The following is a 16,104-nucleotide window of genomic DNA, read 5'->3' on the forward strand; positions in this document are numbered from 1 at the left end:
ATCCTACATTCATCTAATATAAATGTCACTCATTTAACGTAAGTACTTCCTCCAGTGTGAGCAAAGGGAGTTGAGGTAAAATGGATCACTCCTCTTGGAGCTCAGTGCAATTCAGGGTTCAGCCAAGTCATGACAGACAACCCAGGAATGGGGAGATGAGATGCACAGTTTGTATCCTTGCTGGGTAGATTGGAAACCCTCTCACAGGGTGTAATCTATCATGGTTAAGCAGGCTTTTCAACTCTTCTCTGAGGAAGTGAAAGAATGGAAGATTTGGGGGATCTGAAGCAGATGATGCAGACGTAAATCAAATCCAGTTGCAGAATATTCATGTGAAGGAAGATTTAGGGATTCTGGTCTATGCTACCAAGACTATTTCCGCCTTTCTTCCAATGACTGTATGGTAGAATATACAACCATTCCAGGAAGCAGAATCCAAAACTTCACTTTTGTTCCTCCCTGTTCTTGTAGGGGAACTCTTAGATAAAACAGAGAAGGAAATAAGTAAAATAAATAAATAAATAAATAAATAAATTACAAGCATGCACAGTTACAAAAAGTTATTCCAGTGACATTTATTTCTGCTTTGCAACAGGAAAACTATGCAAAAATCTAAGATCTAGTTCTAATTTAAGAAGGTTTTAAGCTGTCTGTAACAACATATCTATGCACTAAGTTGTGAAGAGATCATGAAGGCAGATATTAAAAAATTGTCATCTGTGCTTTTAACCAGAAGACTAACTAGTACTGATGACACTGAGAAATGAAGAAAATCTGGAGGAAAAAAAAATAAAGGAGGCAAACAGAAAATAAGGGTTGAAACTATTGTCAGCCCCTGAACAAATGCCAAGGATGGAAAAAAATGCCCTGTTTCAGAATCAATTAAAATAGGTTGAATTTTGAGCTATCAGAAAAAAATAATCCAGGATTCCTTGTACTTTATGCGTTATTAGTCTTGGGAATAGTTTTCTTCAATATGTATTGAGCATGAATATTAGTCAAAGGCTCAATTTATTATTAAGCACTTGTGTAATGAAAGCAAGAGCTTCACAAGAACAAAGACTCAGAAAAATCTGTGCATAAAAGGTGTATCATGTTTGCCCTGTAAATTTTAGCTTATCCTGCTAAATGTTATGTCTCTGCTTCAAATACCTTGAAGCATGGCCTTCACGATGTTGCACAAGGGAAATTTCCTCCAATATTTATGACCAACCTTCAATTGTTCACAATGAACTTAACACTCCCACCCCCAAAAAAAGACCATAAATCATGTACTTGATGCTTCATATCACCTGTCTGAGGGCTAAGATGAATCACAGATTACCCTATACCATAAAAAAATTGAACTCTTCCAGTAATCGATGGAGAATTGTCTGCCTTTTTTCTGAGATTCTCTGTACTTACTGGTGGCAAAAAGAAAAGAAAGGATTTGCAAGAACTGCAGGAAGTTAAAACTGGTGGATTGTGGGATTGCAGCTGATCGATTTCTAGTGCTTACAGATTGTGTGCCCAGATAATTTCAAAGCGCATGATATGAAGGGGTCACATCAGCCTCATGCCAACATTTTTTTCAGCATCAGGCAAGACTGTCACTTAAGACCTAGCCAAAAGATTTACAATGTAAATGGTTAGTGCATATGGGCATTAGATTGCCTAAAGTCCCCAGCTGCCTGTGCAGACAAAGCTTTAATTAGACAGTAATGCTGGAAAAATTGTGCTAGTATGGAAGTTTTCTTTATTCAGTAGGCAGTTCTTCAAGTACTACTGAGTTGAAATCAACAACCAGCTTGACAAGTAACAGTGGCACACGGTTTTAGATCAGTATTTATTAACTATATTCAAACAGTTAGCTAAAGGTAAAAGTTTATCATTATATCTCAAGAGGCATTTGATACAGTAAACAAGTGAGAACAAGTTTCCTTTAAAAGATTAGATACATATATTTAGAGATCTAATTTCTTAGGGAGAAACCTGATTACATGGCCAGCTTTTAGAGATTCAGAACAATGTCCATGAGAGAAATAAGTAATTTTAAGCACTTGTTCTGCAGTTATACCACTTGTGTACACTAGGCTGATAAATTAAAGAGGTCCTAGTAGTTTAGAAATAGTTCTCAGTAAATGGTATTAAAAATTGTATATTCAACTTTAGGCAAAGCCACCAAAGCAGACAAACCACCTTCAGTATTTTATTTTATTCATTGTGTGCCTTATCCCTTATTTCTTTAATGTGTGAAATGAGGAAGCTGCAAAGAATGCTAAAACTTAAACAAACAACCTTTACCTTACATTCCTAATTCTGGAATAAAATGAAAAAGGAAAGTTTTGTGTTGTGTTTTTGTTTGTTTATTTGTTTTTGGCAGAAGTATAACCAAATTGTTTCCAAAAGCCCAAGGTTTCTGAATTATCTGATGCACTGGAACAAAGTAAAGTCTAAAGTAGTAGTAAGCTACCCAAGGTGGTAAAATCTACACTAGGAACACGGAAATCTGAATCTGATGGCACCAATCAATTATTAAAGTTAATTTTCTGCATCAGCTACTGGCAAGAATTTTAGCTGTCCTTAGGTAAAGTAGAAATGGGACACTAAGACAAAGGAAGAATAGGAAAAGATGAAGAAAAACCTTCCTTTCAAAGATAATTTAGTTTACCTGATAAGACTCTGAGCATTTGTAAGAGAATTCAGGAAAGGGTCAAGGTTTAAACTGGTTCATACTAAAAGCTCTACAGGTGAATCACCCTAAAATATAGTCAGATTCTCATATTCACAAAGTCTTTGCAATGCAAACAAGCGTCATAAGATTGTTGCAACACATTTGCTCACATTCTAAGTCCCCTTTTGGCTGTCAAAGCAGATCAAAGAAACCTTGGTATAAATGGAAGTTGGATTTACGTGTTTAATGTACATGTAGGCACGCAAGGAGAAACAGCTTATTGTTGATACGGATATTTGAGGGGTTTCCATTTATGTTATTTTGAAGCACTTGCTTTGTCTCATTTATATGTCATTCTCTTTAATTCTGGAGATGATTGAATGGCTTAATGTTTTTTCCTTGACAAAAGCAAGAAAACTTTCCTACTTGGTACTGTCTGTACTTTTCCTATGGTAAAATCCCTATTTTGCAAGTACACACACCCCGAGATATTCTTCTTTACAGGTGTGGTTTGATGAAACCTAAAACTTTAAATTTAATGGAATAACAACATCCAGGACAGTGGTGGGATAAGAATCCCAGGTACTAAACTATAAAATTATGCTACACTGGGAGAACCCACCTTTTGCTGTGTAGCACTGCCAAATGGCAGTAGTATCTACCAATGCTGTGCCAACCTTTTATTACTTTACAACGGGTAAATACTGAAAATTATGGCTAGTAGTACATGTGCCCTATTTCAGAACCCATTAAATTTCACTACTGTTAAGTTCTCCCTACAACAGATGAGGCTGGGGAAATAAGTGTGACCAGTGTTTATCTGAACTTTTAAAAGTTGGAATCCAGTTTCCTGAAACTTAGATGAATACTAGATATCACAACAGCCTTCAGCTGCCACTCAAAGTTTGATTAAATCTGCACTGAAATTCCAGATAGCTCCAGAACTGCCACCAAAAGCCAATGGTTACTTGCTCAGGGTCACTCTGCTGCAGTTAGCCAGTCATGCCGTGCACTTAAGCACAGAAGCAAGCAGTGCCTCTGCAGGGTGCTAAATATTTCTCCCTCTGGGCAGCAGTTGCAGCACCAGGGAGTAAGGTTTCTTGTCTTCTCTGGAATAAATATGAAGAAAAGATTTTGTTTCATGCTAGGTCATCTGAAAATCTCAGAGGAAATTTAACAAGCTCTACCTATACACCTTACCAAAAGGAATCCCCTATAGACACTGTATGCACACGTGCAACAATGGACTGTGTGGTAAGTGAATAGATGAAAGCAATACTTGTCAAGATTTTGTGGGGGTTTGGTAATGTTGAGTTAGCTAATCTAGTCCAAGTTCAGTCAAGGGGATTTGACTTGTCTGTTTGCTTTAAACAATACATATTTGTATTACAGAATGTGTTCACATCCAGCATGTAACTAACTACTTGCAATGGTACCCAAAATGGGATTAACTGTTATGGTCTTTTAAATTCAGAACAAATATGAGTAAGTTAGTGTGAATATTATCCATGACTGATAATGGGTCAAAGTAGTCAACAGAACATTACACCTGTTCTGCCCACATAGAACAAAAAATTGTACCTCAGTTTTAGACTACGGAAGAATTTTGAGTCTTGTAACCATGGCTTTCAATGCATATCGACATGATCTTAGTCTCTTGAATTTAGATACACTTGTAAGGGCGAGATCGAACTCATCTGATTTTAAAGGTATTAATCTCTGGTCAGTTGTAGATTTGAGTATCTACAAAGTAGTGTGTACTTCTGAGCAAGGTGACCAGGTTACTGTTGTTACCAATGGAGAACCGTGACAGGATTAAATATATTCATGTAATGTCATTTTACATGCTCAGAGTTGTATTATCTAGCATCCAGCTGCTGTTCCAGAAAGTTCTGGATCTTCTTTAGGCCTCCCTTCCTTGCTGGTGCCATGGGTGTCTTGGATGCCCTGAGGCATCTCAGATGGTTCTAGATGCCTAAGTATGGACAAGGACCTCTGTCCACAGTGTTCATGTCTTCACCTAAGATAGTCTTGGCCATGGCTAAAGCTGATGAAGAACAATAGGCACATCTCCCCTGGTATAGATACATCTTAAAATCACTTGACACTTGTCAAGCCACTGTTCTTCTCTGTTGTCTGTTAAAGGAGCATGAAGCTTACCAGGTGAGGCATGGGCATCTATATGCTAGTCATCCAAATATATGCAAGTGAGTCCTATTTTCCTCTTTCTGGAAGAGGCATCCATGACAAAGGAGCAACTCATTTTATATCCAGGCTTAGTCTTACTGTTATGGGACTATCCTCACTGATCTCAAAGAGCAGATGCAAAAGAAGAGTGCAACCATTCACTCACCCATCTCAGGTTTGGTGATGTGCTGGGTCAATGCATCAGTGTCTGTGAATATGATATTGTTTGCTTCAAATGTCAAGAAATAAAAAATCTCTTTCTAAAAAGCAGGGAGAAAGGACATGATGCTTTGTTTATATCACTTTCAAGAATAAAAATGCTAAGTAGTAAATAATATACCTGGGAATGCAATGACTTCACAATGCCCATAGGTAAATTTACAAAATCGGGGTCAAACGAGCTGATATCACTGGAACAGCTGCAGACATTTGGCTAGTGAGGCTGGCAGAACAGGATTTCATGACTTAATTGAATAGTTGGTAAAGCTTGAAGAAGGAAGAGAAGAAAGAAACCAGGCCCTTATTGTTGTTGTTGAGCAAGAGCTGGAGACGCCAAACCCTTTTTTTTGCCTTTTTTCTTCAGCGCTTGTTCTCTGACACTGCCCTTTTCCTTGAAATACCCAGAAATACCATTCCAAGACAACCAGTTCTTAACATGTGCAGTGACATCCACTCACAGTTCCCTCACTAAATGAAAGCATCAGCAAGACAGACTGGGGTTATGGCACCATTCCTCCAGGATATGATGATTTAATAACCCTGCACACCTACCATGGACATAACCCCTAAAATAAGGATGCTAAATCAGTCATCTTTCTCTTCAGTGCAATGTGATTAATGGGAATACGTATGACACCTCTGTTGGGTACCTATAGATAGACCTGAGCCTGGGTGAAGATGTTGGTATGATAAACATAGTCCTGCTACAAATTAAGTGTCTCAATGCAGACAGAAAAGAAGCAGAACAGGAAAAAAGTTTATCAAAACGAGAGAAATAATTCATAAGAAAAAAATATCATAATCATGTGGTAAACAATAAAAGCTGGACTGCTCAGTCACCCAAATGAAGACCGGAAACAGGAACTCACTTAACATGGCCACGTTTCATATCACCTGCCAAAACTGTGAGCCCAGATCCTGTCATAAGCCATTTACACTACTGCTGGATTCATGAAGCTTTTCATAACTGCTCTGACATTCATTCAGAAGAAACCCCAAATTAAGAAACACATACTCAGAATGATCCACAGAGGCTAGCATCTGTCTTCTTATTGGGGTGTTTTCCCCTGCATGTTGGAAAAGAGAGGAAGCAGTTCAGCCTAGGGAGTCTGGCTGAGCAGCTTTTTGTTTAAGAGACAAAATATTTCTCCAATCAAATCGTACATAAGCCTTCTTGAACAAGTGTTAATATCACCTGTTGTGGGAGCAATAGAGTGAAGATGTGTCAACACAGTTTTCAGGGAGGGACAGCCAGTTGTGCAAGCCTGTAGTTTTCTGAGGGAACTCACCCTAAAATATGCTCCCCCACATCAAAGCCCTGACTGTAACCCAAACTAAACAAAGGAAAATCATCTCAGGTATTCCTGCCTAAGTTATGAACAAAGCCCTGGGTTTCAGGAAAGACGCAACCTTAGAGACTTAAACAACATACCTGATGCTAACTGCAGAGTAATCCGTACTAACTGCATGTCCTCTTTCCTTAAAGCCAGCTGTTGCAAGTATGAGGATACTGGGTCACAGCATAATCTTTTCTCAGTACTATTTGCCTTACTGCAGTTTGAAAAAAAAAAAAAAATCAGGAATGATACTATTTTTGCAAAGTTGCTTCATTTTTTTTAACATCATCACTATAATTCTCAGAGAATCTGCAGTCTGATTTTCTATACATCTAAACAATAAATTAAATAAATAAATAAAATTTAAAAATAATAATTATAAAAAAATCAAGGTATCTTGCCTAACTCTAGGCCTCTGAACCATAAGGATCTGATCCGGTATAGTCTGTCTATTACCACTGAATAAAATGAATATCTTTCAGACAATGTCTTAACCCACTTTTCAGAGACAAACCTGTAATGAATAGCCCTCTTACAGGTCTCTGTCTTCCTCTGTCTTCTACACAGGAAGCCCACACAACCTGTTAGATTAAATCCTTTAGGTGAGAAGATTAAGTTAGGTCAGATGAATTCTACCCTCTGTTACACTAATTTACAAATTCATTTTCAGTGAAGAAAATACAAGATGAAAACCAAAAAAGAAAGAAAGAAAGAAAGAAAGAAAGAAAGAAAGAAAGAAAGAAAGAAAGAAAGAAAAAGAAAGAGAAAGAAAGTAATGAGATCCAATTTCTCAAACATTTTCTTTTTATATCAGACCCCCACTTTAATTCTAGAGGAGCCAAATTAAGGACATTTCTTATCATATGTGCAAATGTTATGCAGAAGCACACTCAACTTTTGCTCAGGCAACAACTCAAGGATTTGAAGTACAGAAAAAGAAAAAAAGAAGCCTGACATTTAAGCAAACTGACATCTGTTTCATTAACAGACAACCTGGATAATTTGATTCTTGTGTAAAAGCTTTTCTGTCATAACTCTATGAACTGAAGAAACTGTTTAACCAGCTTCAGCAGAGTATAATCCCTTAAGTTCAATGTTTTTTCCCTCACTGCACTTAGCAGTGTAAACAATACTATGAATACCTGGAAGCATTGCAGCAGATTCACAATAGCAACCTGTTATAGTCTGCACATGTGAAATTGTTTCTGACAGGAAAAAAAAAAAAAAAAGTGAGGGGGAATGATCGGAAGAAAATTTTGGAAAATATGGGAAATTCATATTAATTCCATATAGCTATAGTCAACGTCAACTGACTCAGCAAAGAATATTTAACATTAAGGTTTGAGCAGTCCTCAGAATATCAACTTCCCTGTTTGTCAGCTGCACACTTTAACAACTGGTAGAATAGGTTTTTCAGTAAGTAATTTGTCCTATTGGTTTGGAAATGAGAATATTTAAGATATCACAGAATCACAGAATCGCAGAATCACAGAATCGTCTAGGTTGGAAGAGACCTCCAAGATCACCGAGTCCAACCTCTGACCTAACACTAAGAAGTCCTCCACTAAACCATATCGCTAAGTTCAACATCAAAACATCTCTTAAAGACCTCCAGGGATGGTGACTCAACCACTTCCCTGGGCAGCCCATTCCAATGCCTAACAACCCTTTCAGTAAAGAAGTTCTTCCTAATATCCAACCTAAACCTCCCCTGGCGCAACTTTAGCCCATTCCCCCTCGTCCTGTCACCAGGCACGTGGGAGAACAGACCAACCCCTACCTTGCTACAGCCTCCTTTAAGGTACCTGTAGAGTGCGATAAGGTCGCCCCTGAGCCTCCTCTTCTCCAGGCTGAACAATCCCAGCTCCCTCAGCCGCTCCTCGTAAGACTTGTTCTCCAAACCCCTCACCAGCTTCGTTGCCCTTCTCTGGACTCTCTCGAGCACCTCCATGTCCTTCTTGTAGCAAGGGGCCCAAAACTGAACACAGTACTCGAGGTGCAGCCTCACCAGAGCTGAGTACAAGGGGACAATCACTTCCCTAGACCTGCTGACCACACTGCTTCTTATACAAGCCAGGATGCTGTTGGCCTTCTTGGCCACCTGAGCACACTGCTGGCTCATATTCAGCCGGCTATCAACCAGTACTCCCAGGGCCTTCTCTGCCAGGCAGCTTTCCAACCACTCATCTCCCAGCCTGTAGCTCTGCTTGGGGTTGTTGCACCCCAGGTGCACGACCTGGCACTTGAACTTGTTGAACTTCATACAGTTGGCCTCAGCCCATCGGTCCAGCCTATCCAGATCCTCCTGCAGAACCTTCCTACCCTCGAGCAGATTGACACATGCACCTAACTTCGTGTCATCTGCAAACTTACTGAGGGGTGCACTCAATCCCCTCATCCAGATCATCAATAAAGATATTAAAGAGGACTGGCCCCAGGACTGAGCCCTGGGGAACTCCACTAGTGACCGGCCTCCAACTGGATTTGACTCCATTCACCACAACTCTTTGGGCCCAGCTATCAAGCCAGTTTTTAACCCAATAAAGCGTACGCCAGTCCAAGCCACGAGCAGCCAGTTTCTTGAGGAGAAATATACATTTATATAGAATAGAGGTGGGGACAGCTTAGAAATGTTAACAGTTTGTAGGAATTTTCAACAGGATAAACCTGCAGTTTCCATCATGGACTATATGTGCACCACTAAAAGCCACTGCAGGATAAGTTACCTTATATAACTAAAGCTATGGCAGACTGGCAGTAAGCAAGGCAGAAAAATGAAGAATATATTCCCACAATGTAAAAAACATTAAAAATGACTTTCTTTTAACCTCACCTCATCAACCCACGTTGATTTACAATTCATGCTCATTCCATTATGTGTTTTTGCTGGCACCTCTGAGAAGAGTTTGAATCTGTCTTTTCTATAACCCCTGCTGAAACAGTAATTAGATTCTCCTCACTGCCCTCCTATTCTCCAGGCTAACAAATGCAGCTCTCTCAGTAACTCTACTTGTGTCATGCATTCCAGCACCAAGTCACCTTCTTGGCCTTTTGCTGAACTTGCTGCAATTTGCAAGTATCTTTCTTGTAATGTGGACACCAAGTCAACAAGCACCCATACTGAGAAAATACAAGATGGACAGAAATTCTGAGCTAAAAAAATCGAGTTGAAAACTCATGCACACCTGCACACATGCGTGCAGATACATATATGTATATATATATATATATATATATATAGTGGTGTCTATTTATTCTTCATTCCATGCCTAAAAATACTTCTCTATATGTTCTAAGAAGTAGAAACCAGGCATACTTCATACACATTTATTACATTTTTCCTCTTGCACCATTCGCTGGATGAATCAGCAAGAGTCTCCAATCAGTACTTGGTGTTCTAGTTATACATTAATTTTCTGTATGAGTTTCTTAAAGGTTTATACTGATGAGAACACAGCGGTCATGAACCCAGATGCTTAGGGTCACACTCTTTAACCTTTTTTTTATAGGTTGTTCTGAGTCTTGGTCTGTTTATTTTTGGTCAATAATGTTTTACACAGATTAAAGCCAAAATAGCCTGGAAGTCCTTCAGTTTTGCTTGGTAACTTACTCCGTCTTCAGTATCTTAAAAATAAAGTCAAGTATTTGTCAATTGCTTCAGTAGGGTTTTTATATCTACTGTATATAGTAGCGAACTGTGGTGGTTTCACTTGAGTGGGCAGCTGAGCTCCACCACAGCTGCTCTTTCACTCCCCCTCCTCAAAGAGAAAGGGGGAGAAAATATGACACAAAGGGCTCAAAGGTTGAGGTAAGGATGGGGAGATCACTAAACAATTATCATGATGGGCAAAACAGACTCAGAATAGAGACAGTAAGATTTATTGCCTATTACTAATAAGCTAGAGAAGCGAGAAACAAAGGAGAGAAAAAGAGAAAAGGAGAGAAAAAAAACTTCCCCCCATCCACCCTCTTCCACGTCCTCCCCTCAAGTGGCACAGGGGAACAGAGGAACAGGGGTTGAGGTCAGTGTATAGCACTTCATCTCCGCCACTTCTTCACATTCACTCTCTGCCCCTGCTCCATGTGGGGTCCCTCCCACAGGATGCCATCTTTCCTGAACTGATCTAGCGAGGGCTGCCCGCAGGCAGCAGCTCTTCAAGAACTGCTCCCACACAACTCCGTACCACGGGGTCCATCCCCCAGGAGCAAACTGCTCCAGCACAGGTCCCCCACAGGCGGCAGCTCCCTCCAGACCCCTTGCTCCTGCATGGGCTCCTCTCCACGGGCTGCAGCTCCGGCCTGGGGCCTGCTCCTGCGGGGGCTCTCCATGCGCCACAGCCTCCTCCGGGCCACATCCACCTGCTCCACCGGGGGCTCCTCCACAGGCTGCAGCATGGAGATCTGCTCCATGTGGGACCCATGGGCTGCAGGGGGACAGCCTGCTCCACCAGAGGCCTTTCCACAGGCCGCAGAGGAACTTCTGCTCCGTTGCCTGGAGCACCTCTTCCCACTCCTTCTTCACTGACCTTGGTGTCTGCAAGGCTGTTTCTCACTCCTCTCTCTTTCCCAGCTGCTGTCGAGCAGCAGGTTTTTTTTTTTTCCCTTTCTTAAATATGCTCTCACAGAGGCGCAAACAACATCGCTTATTGGCCCGGCTCTGGCCAGTGGCTGGGCCCTTATCTAACATGGGGCAGTTTCTGGATTCTTCTAGAAGAAGCCACACCTATGGCCCCCCAGCTACCAAAACCTTGCCATGTAAACCCACTACACAAATGAATCTTAATGAAGCTTATAATGTCATACACATCAATTCTAAAGTATTTTTAGTGGCTACCTATACATATTTATAAATATGCATGTGCACACATACATATGTTTATTTGTATAGAGGGCTGCATGTGCAACATCAGCTTGGCTCACATTCATCTTTACAGAACTTGGTGCAGCTACCTAAATAAAAGTCACCTCTTGGTGAAATGTTCTGGGAGAATTTAAAAATTTGAAAATCTCTGAAGTTCTGTTCGCTGAACATAGTTTTAATATCTGTCTTCGTATGCCTTATGGCTAAGAAACATCTAAAATACATCTAGATTTTGCCTTTTCCTAACAAACAGCATAACCATACAAGCAAATGAGTAGATGAGCCAATGATATCTGCTTAGATAGTCATAGTCATGTCCTTCAAAAGTTCAAAAGGCCATGTTTGAGCAGTCTGCTGTAAATAGGCATTACTGTTAAAAAGTAGAAAAAAGGAAAAAAAAAAAAGAAAAAAAAAGTATGCAACAGCATGTTGTACAGGCCTGCCATACTCAGCTTTCTGCTATGAACGGGGAGAAATATGTTCAATTTAAGCAGGATTTCTACAATGGATGCAGATATACTGTTTAAATTATAAACCATTATGATTATAGCGTCCAGGTTAGGTACCTGTAGTCAGTCAATATATAGACTTAAATTCATGCTGATTATAGTAAAGTAGGAGAGGTCTGTCACTCTGTATTAAAATCAACGGAAGACTTAATTGGTTCAGGATGAGTACCAGAATGAGTTGAAAAGCAGCGATTTTAAATGCCTTACATTATTTTGGGGTTTTGGAAGGAGCTGCTTCTTTTGTTTGGGGAGTTTCTACATTGTCTCTTAATATTGTTTTATTGTTAGAGAACATTCAAAATAGCCTGTTAAAACTTCTATTTTTCAAGAATAAGTTACACAAGGAAAAGATTCATTTAGAAAACTCTTTACATGTTTGTCTAAGCAAATCAACCTACCCATGAGTTTTCAACTTTTAAAGTTGTCTTCAGAGAACTGAAGTGGAATTCAACTTATCAGCATTTGAGCAAGCATATAGAAGTGTCTATTATCAAGTTAGATACCTAGGTTCCCATTAGAGTGAGTGAGGGTCAAGTAAAGATAGCCAAAATGAATAGCTCTGCAGACTTTGGTTCACTCACCAGTATTTGTTTTACAGTTGTAAAATAAAAATTGATCTTCCTTGAAGATATTGCCAAAAGCCATCTGGACATGGTCCTGGGCAACCTTCTGCAGGTGTCCCTGCCTGAGCGGGGGAGTTGGACCAGATGACCTCCAGAAGTCACTTCCAACCTCAGCTATTCAGTGGTTCTGTGAACCATGGGCAATGCTGGCATTTCCAGGCACTAGTATTGCATGAATTCAGAAGGATTATTTTTAGAGCTTAGGAAGACTTAAAATATGTCCACGCAGTAAACAAACAATGCCAGGGGATGGGCACTGGAAACTGTTTGTCTATGACATTTAGCAGGTGCAACAATACCTGTCCCAAAAAGTCTCTCCCAAACAATGTCCAGGTATACATGAAGTGTTATCATGTGTCAGAGACCATCCTCAGGAGGCTATTTAAATGTAGTCACCCAGTCTGGAGGCTGAGCAAGCTACCAAACTATCTCAGAGCCAGAGAACAGCCCCTGGCACAGATTTATTTGCTACACATACATGTAAAAGTAAATATGTATATAGACATATACATATTTATGTATGTATACACAGAGAGAGGGAGGGGGAATTGATAGTCTGTGTGCTTATATATGTAAATATACAGTAGGTATTTGTAGCAGGTAAAGACTTAGAGGATAGAAAGATCAGGCCTTAACTTCAGCACTTCCATTTAGAAATTTCTGTTTACCTTGTCTTTCTTACAATATCCAGTGTCCTGATGCTGGGCTCGATGTGCAAGGAACACAGTGCCAAGCTGTGAACATTGAAGCTAGCCTAGCCTATGGACTGAGATAACCCCTTAAACTTTTAATCTCCTAACACGTCGGTTTACATTTCAGCTAGGTCACAAGTGAAATCCATTTGGTCATGTCAATCTACAAATGATATAGCTTGATCATAAAAATCATCACAGAGCTAAGTACAATTGGTAATAGCAGGCAAAGATACTCTAAATTAGAAATGTATGGGTGGGTAATGCATCTCTGCTATCTGTCTTCAGTAATCCATCCTCTAGTATTTATGTTCGTCTGTTTGTTTGTTTCATTATTCTTAAGGGAATATATGAGCAACCTGCTCGGGGTTTCCTTGCTTGAGCAAGGGGCTTGGACCAGATGACCTCCAGACTTCCTTTCAATCTCAAGCTTTCTGAGATTCTGTAATTCTGTAGACATGTAAGAGCATAATTTATCTGTAAGCACTTAAGGTTCATATTTGTCTGTTTAGCATATTTAAGTACTGCACCTTTCTTCTGCACTTACTGTGCAAAATCAAAATTTGAAAATTACATTTAGTGTTCATTTTACACATTAGGAAAATCCTGTGCTTTTAAACATTTAGATATTCCTGTGTGGAGACAGGAGTTGGACTCAATGGTCTTTGTAGGATCCTTCCAACTCAGGATATTCTATGATTCTATAATTTTAAACACAAACTAGCTGTTTGACAGGAGGAAAATACTGTATAAGGAGCTAGCATATAGCTCACAAGTTTATAAACAAAATTAACAGTACTTTCTCCAGACTACTTTCCAGGTTCCGTTTGGGATCATTCTTTATGAGAAGTCTATATACCTGCAAAAATTCCAGGTGCTATGGGAGTCAATAAAGAATCAGTGATAATTATTGAGATCTGACTGGATTTTGAAGGAATTACTCATCTGAACGTGGTGTAACACCAAATATTTTCTCTTTGACATATCACACCTTATGTAGATTTATCTTACTGAAACAATAAACTATTTCCTAGCAGAGTCATTGCTTCTTAAAATGAGCCTTAAAATGATGTTTAGGGAGGTTAGGGGTATTTTTTTTTCCTTTATTTACATATTTTTATATAACCTTGTTTAAAGTTTTATTTAATTACCCAGTTGCTTAAAAAAAAAAAAAAGTTTTCAAAATAAATAAATTAACTAATGCTTAAATAAATCTGAGCTGACCACCAGTAGGAACAGAAATCAACATCACTGTAAATTCAGAAATTTTTGAGTGTTCAGAAGAATTTAAGCTCCTTTACTTTAGTGATTTGTAAGACAGACGTCTGTCTTAGATCTCTGTAATCAACGGAGCAATACAAGCATTTCCAGAATGCAATGCATCTTGTCCTAAGTTACTCAGCTGGGATAAATCATGCTCCGTTAGTGTCTTTTTCACTTTAATCACTACAAGTAATATAGGGCATCTATACCATTAGTTTATATAGACATCAGACTTCAATACACAAAAGCTGTAAAAAAATAATCTCACCATTCACATCTAAATACAGTTATACAAAAAAAAAAAAAAAAGGAAAATACCATCTGCTTTGTATAATCCTGAACAATAACAGGCCCTAGTTCTTTTAGAAACTGAGTGAGAATATAAGGAAACATTTTTAATACAACTGTAACTTCCTTTGAGTAAGGTAATTTGGGGTTTTGCAGATCTAGTGAATACAAAGAAGCTATTGAGCAGTGAGACAATGGCAACTTCTTGGGATTACAAGAAATAATAGAGAGAGAACCCACCTTTGTCTATAATTTAATTCCCAGATGTACGGTCTTGTAGCAGCACTAGGGCATAATGAATCTGCTCTGCTATTTGCTTTGCTGCGGGCTTCGAGCCAGGGAGTCATTCTGCCTGAGAGACAAAAGACACTCTGTCTGCACAGAGATCCCTGCATCTTCCCAACACGTTTCCTCATACATTTTGTGAACCGTCTTCCCCTCCCCTCTCCCTCTGTTATGTTAGCTGCGAACTGCAGTGAAAATCTGTCTGTAACAGACACTCTCAGTACTTGGTCAGCTGTCAGACAAGCACGAGGTGAAAGACTTCAAATATGGCACTGGGCTCACAAACACACATTCACAGAGAGAGAGACAGAGAGAGAGAGAGAGAGAGAGAGAGAGAGAGAGAGAGAGAAAGACATCACTTACTACTGCTCAGGTCCAAGCACGGAAAAAAATAAATAAGAGAGCACTCCTATATGAGTCTGAAATCTCACAAACAAAGGCATGTTTAATGGTTTCATTAAAATTAACTGCATAACATTTAAACTCAAAGGGATGTTTCTTAACCTCTACCTGCAAAGCTAGTAACATCTCTGTTTTATACCCAGAACTCATCTCTGACAGTATTAACTGGAGTGGAGATTTTCACTTTGGAAATTATTTCCATTAATGCTTCTGACAAGACAACTATAATGGAAGACTAGATCACAGAATCACAGAATATCCTGAACTGGAAGGGACACACAAGGATCATGGAGTCCAGCTCCTGGCTCCACACAGGACCACTCAAAACCAGACCCTCTGTCTGAGAGCATTGTTCAAATGCTTCTTGAACTCCAGCAGCTTGGTGCCATGACCACTGTCCCAGTGCCCGACCACCTCTGGGTGCAGAACCTTTCCCTCACACCCAGCCTGACCCTCTCCTGTCCCAGCTCCATGCCGTTCCCTCGGGTCCTGTCGCTGTCCCCAGAGAGCAGAGCTCAGCACCCGCCCCTCCGCTTCCCTCTTGAGGGAGCTGCAGGCCGCCATGAGGCCTCCCCTCGGCCTGCTCTGCTCTGGCCTAAACAAACCAAGGCATCTCAGCTGCTCTTCGTACTTCTTGCCCTCTAGACCCTTCACCGCCTTTGGTGCCTTCCTTTACATATAGTTTAATAAACGAGAAGCCTATGAATGATGAGTGGCCCAGGCTCACTCAATGAGTGTGAACTTCAAGTCATCCCAGCATAATCCCCCTCATTCAGGTAATTACA

Source organism: Cygnus olor, chromosome 3 (assembly GCF_009769625.2).
Source record: "Cygnus olor isolate bCygOlo1 chromosome 3, bCygOlo1.pri.v2, whole genome shotgun sequence".
NCBI classification, from domain to species: domain Eukaryota; kingdom Metazoa; phylum Chordata; class Aves; order Anseriformes; family Anatidae; genus Cygnus; species Cygnus olor.